Source organism: Myotis daubentonii, chromosome 3 (assembly GCF_963259705.1).
Source record: "Myotis daubentonii chromosome 3, mMyoDau2.1, whole genome shotgun sequence".
Classification (NCBI taxonomy): domain Eukaryota; kingdom Metazoa; phylum Chordata; class Mammalia; order Chiroptera; family Vespertilionidae; genus Myotis; species Myotis daubentonii.
In genome coordinates this window covers 215,059,058-215,069,527 of record NC_081842.1, presented here as the reverse complement: position 1 = coordinate 215,069,527, position 10,470 = coordinate 215,059,058, and positions in this window count along the sequence as shown.

The window sequence follows — 10,470 nt, the reverse complement described above, 5'->3', positions numbered from 1 at the left end:
GAGAAGGCGACAACTGGAAGCTGGAACAGGTGGTCCTCTCGGTTCTCAGGACCCCACGGCCTGAGGGACCTCTGCTCCCCGTGTGCAGCTTCAGGCACCTGTGAAGAGGCCACCTGGGCTGGTCCTGCGCCAGCCCACGCTGGGGTGGTCATGAAAGTAACTCTGCATGGGCCTGAGAATTCACAATGACACCTCCTGTGTGCGAGAATCACTAGGGTAAACAAACACTATTGCCTGGAAGCAATCGGCAAGGGTCTATTTGTAATGTTGTTTTGTTTGCTTGTACCTTTTTGTGTGTTTTTTTGTTGTTGTTGTTGCTGCTGTTGTGACTCCTCACCCGAGGATATTTTTTTCATTGATTTTTAGAGAGAGTGGAAGGGTGGAGGGAGCACTTGGCCGGGGACGGGGCAGGGAGGGGGAAGCAAGGGTGTTGCATGGGTCCTGGACGGAAGCCACAGCTCGAGGCGAGGCGAGCAGCCCCATCACCTGCTTTCTCTCTGAGGCCAAGGGGGCATCATTTAGGGACACGGGGGTCTGAGCAGAGAGGAGGTTTGCAGAAGCCATTGCTGGGCAGAGAGCTTGAGTGTGCCGGCATCGCCTCCTAAGCTCTGGAATAATGAGCATTTTGTTTCCCTGCTCTGGGAAAACAGAACGCAACTCTTTCACCCTCTCCCTTTCCCCACCTGAACGCACACCGACTGGGCTTTGAGGCTGGACGCTCAGAATTCTGGGCTCTGGGACAAAGTGCAGGGGGTTCTTTTCACCCCCAAAAAGAGTTGAGTTGGCTGAGGCTGGGGGCAGTCAAGAAAAGGCAGACGGAGGCCCACCTGCATCCTCAGTGGCTCCAGGTGGATGTGGGGGGACAGACTCAGACTCTGGGGCCGGTTGGGGTGGGGTTCCCACCGTCACCGAGAGGAGGTCATCTAGGACAAACGGCAAATCCTTGGGCAGTGACCAATGTCTGGGCATCAGAAGACCCTCAGGGCCCCGCAGGTGGGAAGGCAGGAGCGGGCAGCGGCACTGAGGCTGAAAACGCCCAGGACAGGCCCCTGGGTTTAGGGGAGATTGTTTTTTGTTTTGTTTTGGGGTTTTTTTGTTTTTTGGTTTTTAAAAATATATTTTATTTTTTAAAATATATTTTATTGATTTTTTACAGAGAGGAAGGGAGAGGGGTAGAGAGTTAGAAACATCGATGAGAGAGAAACATCGATCAGCTGCCTCCTGCACACTCCCTACTGGGGATGTGCCCGAAACCAAGGTACATGCCCTTGACCGGAATCGAACCTGGGACCTTTCAGTCCGCAGGCCGACGCTCTATCCACTGAGCCAAACCGGTTAGGGCTAGGGGAGATTGTTATGGACTGAATTGTGTTCCTCCAAAATTCACACGTTCAAGTCCCAGCTCCTAGTCCCTCAGAATGCGACTGTGTTTGGAGAAGGGGCCTTGAAGATGTGATTACGGTTAAATGAATTCAGATGGTGGGCCCTAACCCAACAGGACTAAGAAGAGAGAGAGACACCGGGGATGCACACTCAGAGAGACCACCCCGTGAGGCCCCAAGAAACGCTACACCTGCCAGCACCTTGATCGTGAACTTCCAGCCTGTGGAACTGTGAGAAAGGGAATGTGGTTTGAGCCCCCCAGACTGTGGGACCTTGTCAGGGCAGCCCTTGCAGATGGAGACATCAGGCAATCCGACATTCCCAGCTCCGAGCATTCCAAGAACATGCCCAGTCAGTGTGTTCCAAGCAGAGCTCACTGGGTGGCTGTCAGGGACCGTTTCCTGAAGCCCTGAGACTCATCCCGTGCCACAGCCCCCACTGTCCAGAAGTTTGAAGGGGTCATGACCACCACGTCCTGTTTCAGGTGCTGGTGCAGCCTGGATCCAGGACCACGGCATTTAAATCTCTGTGAGCCTGGCCGGTGTGGTTCAGTGGTTGAGCACTGACCTCTGAGCCAGGAGGTCATGGTTTGATGTCTCTCTCATTGATGTTTCTATCTCTCTTTCTCATCAATGTGTCTATCTTTTGACTTCCTCTCCCTTCCTCTCTCTCTAAAAAAAAATAATAAAAATGTATTTAAATCCCTTGTTTGTTCCCTTTCACTCATTCATTCAGTCATTCACCAGATATGCATGCAGTGCTGTGTTGCCAGGTGCCACAGATAAGCAACATCATTAATGGCTTTGTCGCCAATATTGTAATGCGGGGCTCAACAAATGATCTGGGAAACGGAACCATCGTTCAGCTTTGTGAGTCCTGTCCCTGCTTCCACTACACAGCTCTGCCTCTGGAGCAGTGGTTCTCAACCTTCTGGCCCTTTAAATACAGTTCCTCATGTTGTGGCCCAACCATAAAATGATTTTCGTTGCTACTTCATAACTGTAATGTTGCTACTGTTATGAATCGTAATGTAAATATCTGATATGCAGGATGGTCTTAGGCGACCCCTGTGAAAGGGTCGTTGGACCACCAAAGGGGTCGTGACCCACAGGTTGAGAACCACTGCTCTGGCGGGAAAGCTGCCCCAGACAAGATGTCAGTGAGTGGGCCTGGCTGGGTGCCAATAAAACTTTATCCAAAGACACAGAAATTTCCATCTCGATGCTTTCACATATCATGAAATTTTATTCTCCTGTGCTTTTCCAATCATGTAAAAATGTCAAAAACAATGGAAGACAGTATGGAGTTTCCTTAAAAAACTGAAAATGGAACTCCCATTTGACCCTGTGATCCCACTTCTAGGAATATATCCCAAGAAACCAGAAACACCAATCAGAAAGGATATATCCACCCCTATGTTCATAGCAGCACAATTCACCATAGCTAAGATCTGGAAACAGCCTAAGTGTCCATCAGTAGATGAATGGATTAGAAAACTGTGGTACATCTACACGATGGAATACTATGCTGCTGTAAAAAGGAAGGAACTCTTACCATTTGCAACGTCATGGATGGAACTGGAGAGCATTATGCTAAGTGAAATAAGCCAGTCAATAAAGGAAAAATACCACATGATCTCACTCATTCATGGACAATAGAGACCATTATAAACTTTTGAACAATAATAGATACAGAGGCAGGGCTGCCTCAAACAGATTGTCAAACTGCAGCGGGAAGGCCGGGGAGGGTTGGGGGGCAGGAGGTAGGGGGGTAAGAGATCAACTAAAGGACTTGTATGCATGCATATAAGCATAACCAATGGACATAAGACACTGGGTGATAGGGGAGGCTAGGGGACTGTCTAAGGCGGGGGGATAAAATGGATACATATGTAATACCCTTTGTAATACTTTAAGCAATAAAAAATAAAATAAAATAAAATAAAAAAAATGTCAAAAACACTCCTAGCTCCCAGGCCGTACAAAAACAGGCCTACAGGCTGTAGTTTGACAATCCTTATTCTAAAAAATTAAAAGTAAAATCCATTGCCCTAGCCTGTTTGGCTCAATGGATAGAGTGTCATCCTGTCACCAAAGGGTCCCAGGTTTGATTCTGGTCAAGGCCACATACCTTGGTTGCAGGTTCCTCCCCATCCTGGGTCCCCGGTTGGGGCTTGTGCAGGAGGCAACCAATTGATGTGTTTCTCTCACATCGATGTTTCTCTCTGTCTTTCCCTCTCTCTTCCACTCTCTCTAAAAATCAATGGAAAAATACCCTCAGGTGAGGATTAACAAAAAAATAAAATAAAATATTTCTTAAAAATAATAAAATAAAATAAAATCCATTAAGCCAGATGTATCACACAGACTCTGAATCTAACTGGTTCATCGGTTTTTCTTTGCTTCAATCCTTGTTGATGGATATAATTCCTGCTGTCAAGTCTGAGCTATAAAAAACAAAGTTAAGAGCCCAGCCTGCGTGGCTCAGTGGTTGAGCATCGACCCATGAACCAGGAGGTCACAGTTCCCCAGTCAGGGCACATGCCCAACCTGTGGGCTCGAGCCCCAGTAGGAGGTGTACAGGAGGCAGCCGATCAATGATTCTCTCTCATCATTGATGATTCATCTCTCTCTTTCCCTTCCGCTCTCTGTAATCAATAAAAACATATTTTTTAAAAAAAAAAAAGTCAAAAAGACACTCTCCACGGATGGGTACCCCCGCCTCCACCCCTCCCCAGAGTTGGTCCTGGGATGAAAACACCCGCTCAAAGTCACTTTCCCAGTGTGTGCCTCACTCAAGACATGTGACCTGTGACCAAATCTGCCGTTCAGGAACAGCATGCCTCTCCAGTTCTGGGCACGGAAAAGTGATCCGTGACCGCCCGCTGCCTGTGCCGTGGCCTTAACAGCCAGGGTGCAGCGCGGGGGAAAGACTGGCGTGTCCCTGTGGTGGCCTAAGAAGCTCTGGAGCCTTCGCTGAGCCTCCGTCGCCCCGTTGGAGTGAGAGCGGACAGCTGGGGGAAGGAAGCACCCCACGTTCCCGCAGCACAGCAAGGTCCCGGGGCCGCTGCCAGGCCCCGCCAGGCTCCGGGCTGGGCAGCACCCCCCACACACATCCCGTGTGCCCTGAACCGAGGGTGCACTGGAAACCCACCCACGCCTGCGAGGAGCATCTCGGTCCATGTAAAACAAAAACACCGATCCCCACCCTTTAAGGGAGACCTGGCCTGAACCTCACAGGATTGTTTCAAGAATTCAATGTTATTATTTTCAAAGCCACAGGGTTACAGAGACGAAGCTGGCCGACTGCTCTGTGCAGGTTCCCAAGGAAGGGCTGAGAGGAGGCCTGTTATCTGTTTGACATGTATTTCCTGGGCTGGGCTGGGAGCACTAAAGAGGAAAGACATGTAAACAAAGAGGCCGCCTCCGGACATCAGCCGAAGGAGGAGCCGGGTCAGCTGGGGCTGGGGACGGGCAGCAGCCAGGGCTCCCCAGGAGGTGACATTTGAGGGAAGTCTCCCAGCACAGCCGTACAGAGGCCTGGAGAGGCCTGGAGGCCTGCCCCGAGGCAGAAGAATCTGGAACTACCGCCAGGGGCAGGCTGTGCTTTGGAAAGGGGGCTGAGCTCACACTCACTGGGCACCTGGGGATGGGGACCCTGCGAAGCCGTGGCCGAGGGTGTGGGCTTCTGCTAGACCTGCCCCTCCCCGCCCCAGGACTAGTTACCTTCGTGGGTCAAACACTGTCACGGCCCCACCTCAGCCAGCCCCAAAAGTCACGGCAGGCACGTCCCTGGCAGGGCCCTGCGGCTTCCTGAACCCATTCCCGGGCTGTGGGGACACGTGCAGTGTGCGGGAGCCAGGGTCAGCCTCGTGTCCCTCAGGGGGACGTGCTGAGCTGCTCCCACAGCCTCCCCGGGGTGCCAGCGGGATCTGGCCTAATGTCCCCACAGTGGGCCCAGCTCATTACCCACCCCCTGTACACCTTCATCCCGTCCCTCACCTCCCTGCTGCCGGGGACCCCCTCCCCCAGACACACTAGCTGCCCCCGGCCTCACCAAGGCCATGCTTGGGGGAAAAGCCAAGGCCCGGGTAACTTTCGGATTTGGTTCTCTCTGGCTCACAAAGGTGGTGGCACGCACACCCGCTCCCCTTGGGCAAGCCTCGCAGAGTGGGCGCACATGCTCCTTCCTCCTAGTCCAGATGCACAGGCCCTTTCCTCATCATCTTCGCTGGGAGATGTGTTCAAGTCCGCCCTTCACAGAGGCTGTGGCTCCTGGAGGGCTTCCCCCTACACCCACCCCCCCACCCCCACACACACCTCTATTCCCTCAACCATCTCCAAAGGGCATGCTAGATACTCAAAGCAGTCCACCCTCACAGCACCGCTATTTCCTCCACGGCATCGGACACGAGGTCATGATTGCACGTACATTCATTCGTCTCTTTGCTTGTTGGTGGTCTCCCCTACGGGACCTTGAGCTCCATGAGGGGTGGGGACCCCTCCTTGTCCTTCCCCGAGTGTCCACCCCAGGAGGAACTCACATGGAAGCTGTGAAAAAATGTGTCGGGTTTTTCATGATTCAGTGACACCATTAAGCCCTGAACTGGTCCTAGGCCTAGAAATCAGCCCGCGGGGGCCATGTCCCTCACCGTCACTAGCCAGCGAGGCCTATGAGGCGGCTGGGACAGCAGGTGTGGGGCGGCTGGGACGCGGAATCAATAGATGTGCTGTGTCAACATTCAGTTCCACCATCAGACGTGTCACAGAGCCCTAGCCGGTTTGGCTCAGTGGATAGAGCGTCGGCCTGTGGACTGAAGGGTCCCAGGTTCGATTCCGGTCAAGGGCATGTACCTTGGTTGTGGGCACATCCCCAGTAGGGGGTGTGCAGGAGGCAGCTGATCGATGTTTCTAACTCTCGATCCCTCTCCCTTCCTCTCTGTAAAAAATCAATAATATATATTAACAACAACAAAAAAAAGAAGTGTCACATAGGTGGATGTTCCAGAACATACCTCAGGGAAAGATGAAGCTGCAGATAGAGATGGGGGCGGGGTGGGGGGGGGGTCGTACGGATGCCATCTCGATAGTCTATAAAGTCTGGGACTAGATGAGGTCACCTAGAGAGAGAAAGGCCCGCGCCCACAGCGCCGGGAGGCCGGGCAGTCTCGGAGTGCAGGGACCACACTTCACAGCACTTGGTCATCTGCCCGGCTCATGCCTTCGGGGGGGGGGGGGCGTCCGGACATCACAGAGGAGCATGGCACGGGGAAGGGTAAGACTCAGGGGTCCTCTTACCTCCGTCCCTGACCAGACGCAGAGCTCAGCACAAGGCGACTCCCCGAGTCAGTTTCCCCAGCTGGAAAATCACCGCGGTCACCTGACCCACCTTATTTAACAACTAAAAGCCATTCGCCCGGTGCCCTCGGCGCTGGTGTGGGAAGGAGCCTGCCCTTGTCCGGGGGAAGCCTGGAGGCCGAGGCCTGAGGGAGCGGAGGGGCCACTTTCTAACTCGGAGAGAAGGCGTGTGTTGGGGAGACTCTGGAAGACCCGGTGAAGTAAGCATTTTAAGCACCTTTTTTCTAAGGAGGCAGGTCAGGTTCAGAGATGGCAGGTCACTGACTCAACGTCACACAGCCTACAAGTGGCGGGGTACCCAGGGACACGCTCAGCTATCGCTAGCTCTGGCGGTGATGGCCCTGGCGGAGGCAGGAGAAGCCCTCTGGTAACGAGAACCTCGCCTGTCTCTCTTCCCTCCCCCTGCCTTCCTTCCCCCTCCCTGTAACGGATTTACCAATCAGCACCGGTGGGCGATCAGCTGGGCAGCTTCGCTTGAAAGCGAGCGCGAGAGGGGGAAAGTCTGAGGACCCTTCTGCTTAGAGCCGTGGTTCTCAACCTTCCCCATCCCGCGGCCCTTTAATACAGTTCCTCATGTTGTGGTGACCCCCAACCATAAAATTATTTCCGTTGCTACTTCATAACTGTAACTTGCTACTGAAATGAATCGTAATATAAATACCCGATATGCTATGTGTGTTTTCCGATGGTCGCGACCCACAGGTTGAGAACCGCTGACTGAGAGCCTCTGATCCAGCCTGGGAGGGGCCAGAGCACAGACGCTGGAGCCAAGGCCTCTGCACCTCAGTCTCCTCATCTGTAAAATGGGGACGGTCATAATGGTCTCCACCTGGAGGGTCGTTGGGACGGCTGAGTGAGTTACTCTAGGGCGTCCCAAAATTCACGCAAGAAGTCATTTTGATAGAAAACACAGGTTTATAACTAAAAATTGTAAATTTTTTATTGATTCATAAAGTACACAGTCTAGGGTTATGTATGGAATAGCGCATCGGGTAAATGGCCTCCCACGGCTTTGCTGGCACAGACGCAAAGCCGTGGTCTTCATTGTCCCTGCTCTTGGGCCATCATTGGTACTTGGTAATGCTTATTCAAATTGAAGGGATTGAAATAAAAGGGCAACAGATATTAGAACCTGATTCAATAAACCAAGTAAAAAATTAGGCTTTTCTTTTTTGTTGTTGCTGTTGTTAACACTCACGCAAAATTCAAATCTTGCGTGAATTTTGGGACACCCTTGACAAGCGCGGGCTCTGTGAACAAGGTTAGCTCGGATTCTGGGTCCCCTTTGCACGCATGTCCCCTCCCCTTGTGCTGGGCCCAGAGCGGCAGCCTGAGCTCTGCCCCACTTACACTGTGGCAGTGCCAGGCCTGCAGCCTGAGCCAGCTCCTCTGGGAGGGCAGGAGCCTGGGCTAACGAATTCTTCCCAGTCCTTTGAAAGGGGCCTTGGTTCTGCCTCCCCGGGAGAGCGAGCCCAGAAAACAGCCCACTGCAAAGGGGCCCCTCCCAGCCTGAAGCTGTGCCATTTCACAGACAACCCTGTTTGTCCCCGACTCCCGGGCTGTCTTACAGGAAGCCAGAGAGCTGTCACTTCTCAAAATCCCGCAGGCACGACTGGGGACGCTGACAAGCCCAGGGCTCCCAGCGCATGGGGCCCCCATCCTGCTCCCCTCTCTTTTAGAGCTCGTTGCACTTTCTTCTACACAAAACTGAAGCTCCATGTATGCAGGACCCTATAAAGTTCGCCGGCTCTGACTGCCCCGGAGTAGGGGGCAGCAGAGTAGGGGGCAAATCAGTATTTGTTGCATGAATGAATGAATGAATGAATGAATGAATGAATGAATGGTGTCTGCCCCAGCCCCTCAGCAGTTGGAGGCTGCTGTGGGTCCAGACACCATTGCCTCTCCCTTTGGGGTGGGCACCTCCATGCTGATGCCCCTGACCCAGCATCCCTCACGTTCAGAGCATCAGCGTTGGGTACCAGGCTGAGAAGAACAACGGGCATCTCCCCAGCTCAGGGCACACTCTGTGGACAAGAACCCAGACCCCACTTCTCCAGGCCTCTTGCCCAATGGCCTTGCCAACGGCCAATCACCTCCCACCAATCCATGTGGCTTAAACCCTAGTGAGGGGCGGGGAAGCCAAAAGCATCACAATCAGCCTCATTATTACACAGTTCCTTGACCTCACCCTCACCCCACGCTGGGAGGCAGGTACCTTTAGCCCTTCTCCTCAGAGGTGTTAAGTGACTTGCCCAAGGTTCTGGAATGTGCACCCACGTGGCCTGACTCTAGGGTGGGTGTGATTAACTCTGCCCCAGCGTGGCGGTAACGCGTGCTCATTCCGCAGGCAGGGGGAGCTGGCTTAGCTTCTCCTAAACTCAGTTTGCTCCTCTGTAGAAGGGGAATGCTGAGAGGCCATGGTTGTTGGGGGGATTAAATGAGATAAGCCTGGACCGGGCTATGGTGCATGTTCTTCTCGTCATGACCATCATGGCTCTGCGACCTCAGGCCACGCACTCGGCCTGGCCAGCTGGGCAAGAGAAGACCCACCTCGCAGGGGTGACGGCAGAAGGAAATGAAACACCAGTCCGCAATCCCTCACCCGAGGTTCCATCTCCCAAAGCCCTGAAAATTGGCAGAGAACCGGACCGGCTGCACCTCATTTGGTGGCAACCCTTGACCTTGCCTGACTGTGAGGCTATTTACAGGGTGTTTTTATTATATTTTTAAAATATTTTTTTGTTGATTTCAGAGAGGAAGGGAGAGGGAGAGAGAGAGAAACGTCAATGATGAGAGAGAATCATTGATCAGCTGCCTCCTGCACGCCCCACACTGGGGATCAAGCCGGAAACCTGGGCATGTGCCCCTGACCAGAATCGAACCCGGGACCCTTCAGTCACAGGCCAATGCTCCATCCACTGAGCCACGCCCGCCAGGGCTACAGGGTGTTTTGAAATCCCTCACAGCGTGACTGTTCAAAAGCGTATGTGCTTGATGACGGAGCGCTGCCCTGGGCCAGGGCTGTCCTGATGAGGTGTGTGCACCATTTGATGTGTCTGTCATCATCAGAACACCTCTGACTTGTGAAACACACTGGGGCTTTGGATACGAGATTGTGCTTATAGCACCCGCCACCCCCAACGGGCATACAGCAGGTGCTCAATAAATGACAGCCATCCTTCTTTTAGGATTACGCATGTCCCTCACCTTTCTCTCCAGCCCACTCTGCTTTTCCACCTTGGAAACAAGAGTTCTTGTGCATTTTGGTGGATTCTAATAGCTACTGGTGAGAATCCTGTTTAAAAACACACACACACACACACACACACACACAGTCGACTATGTGTCCAGTACTGGCCATGGGCAGGGCCCTAAGCCCGTTAAGAGTCCTCAGGCTGCAGCTGGGTGGGGAAGCACATGCCCTCTGCCAAGGCATTCCCTCTGTTCAAATCCCAGCTCCACCGCTTACCAGCCAGGCCAGCTGCGTGCCTTCTCCCTGGCACAGAAAACAGGGGCGCGATCACCGTTCCAGCGGGAGAGTCGCAGAAGGACTTAGAACAGTGCCTGGCACGCGGTAAGTGTCAGCAGATTTATTATCAACAATCCTCACGCTGAAGTAGGTACCGTAACTCACCCGGTTGTACAGGTGGGGAAACTGAGGCACGGGGAGATTCAGTAACTTGGCCATTTGGCAGGAGAACCCTATGCTGTACTGCCTCTCAGAAGCTGG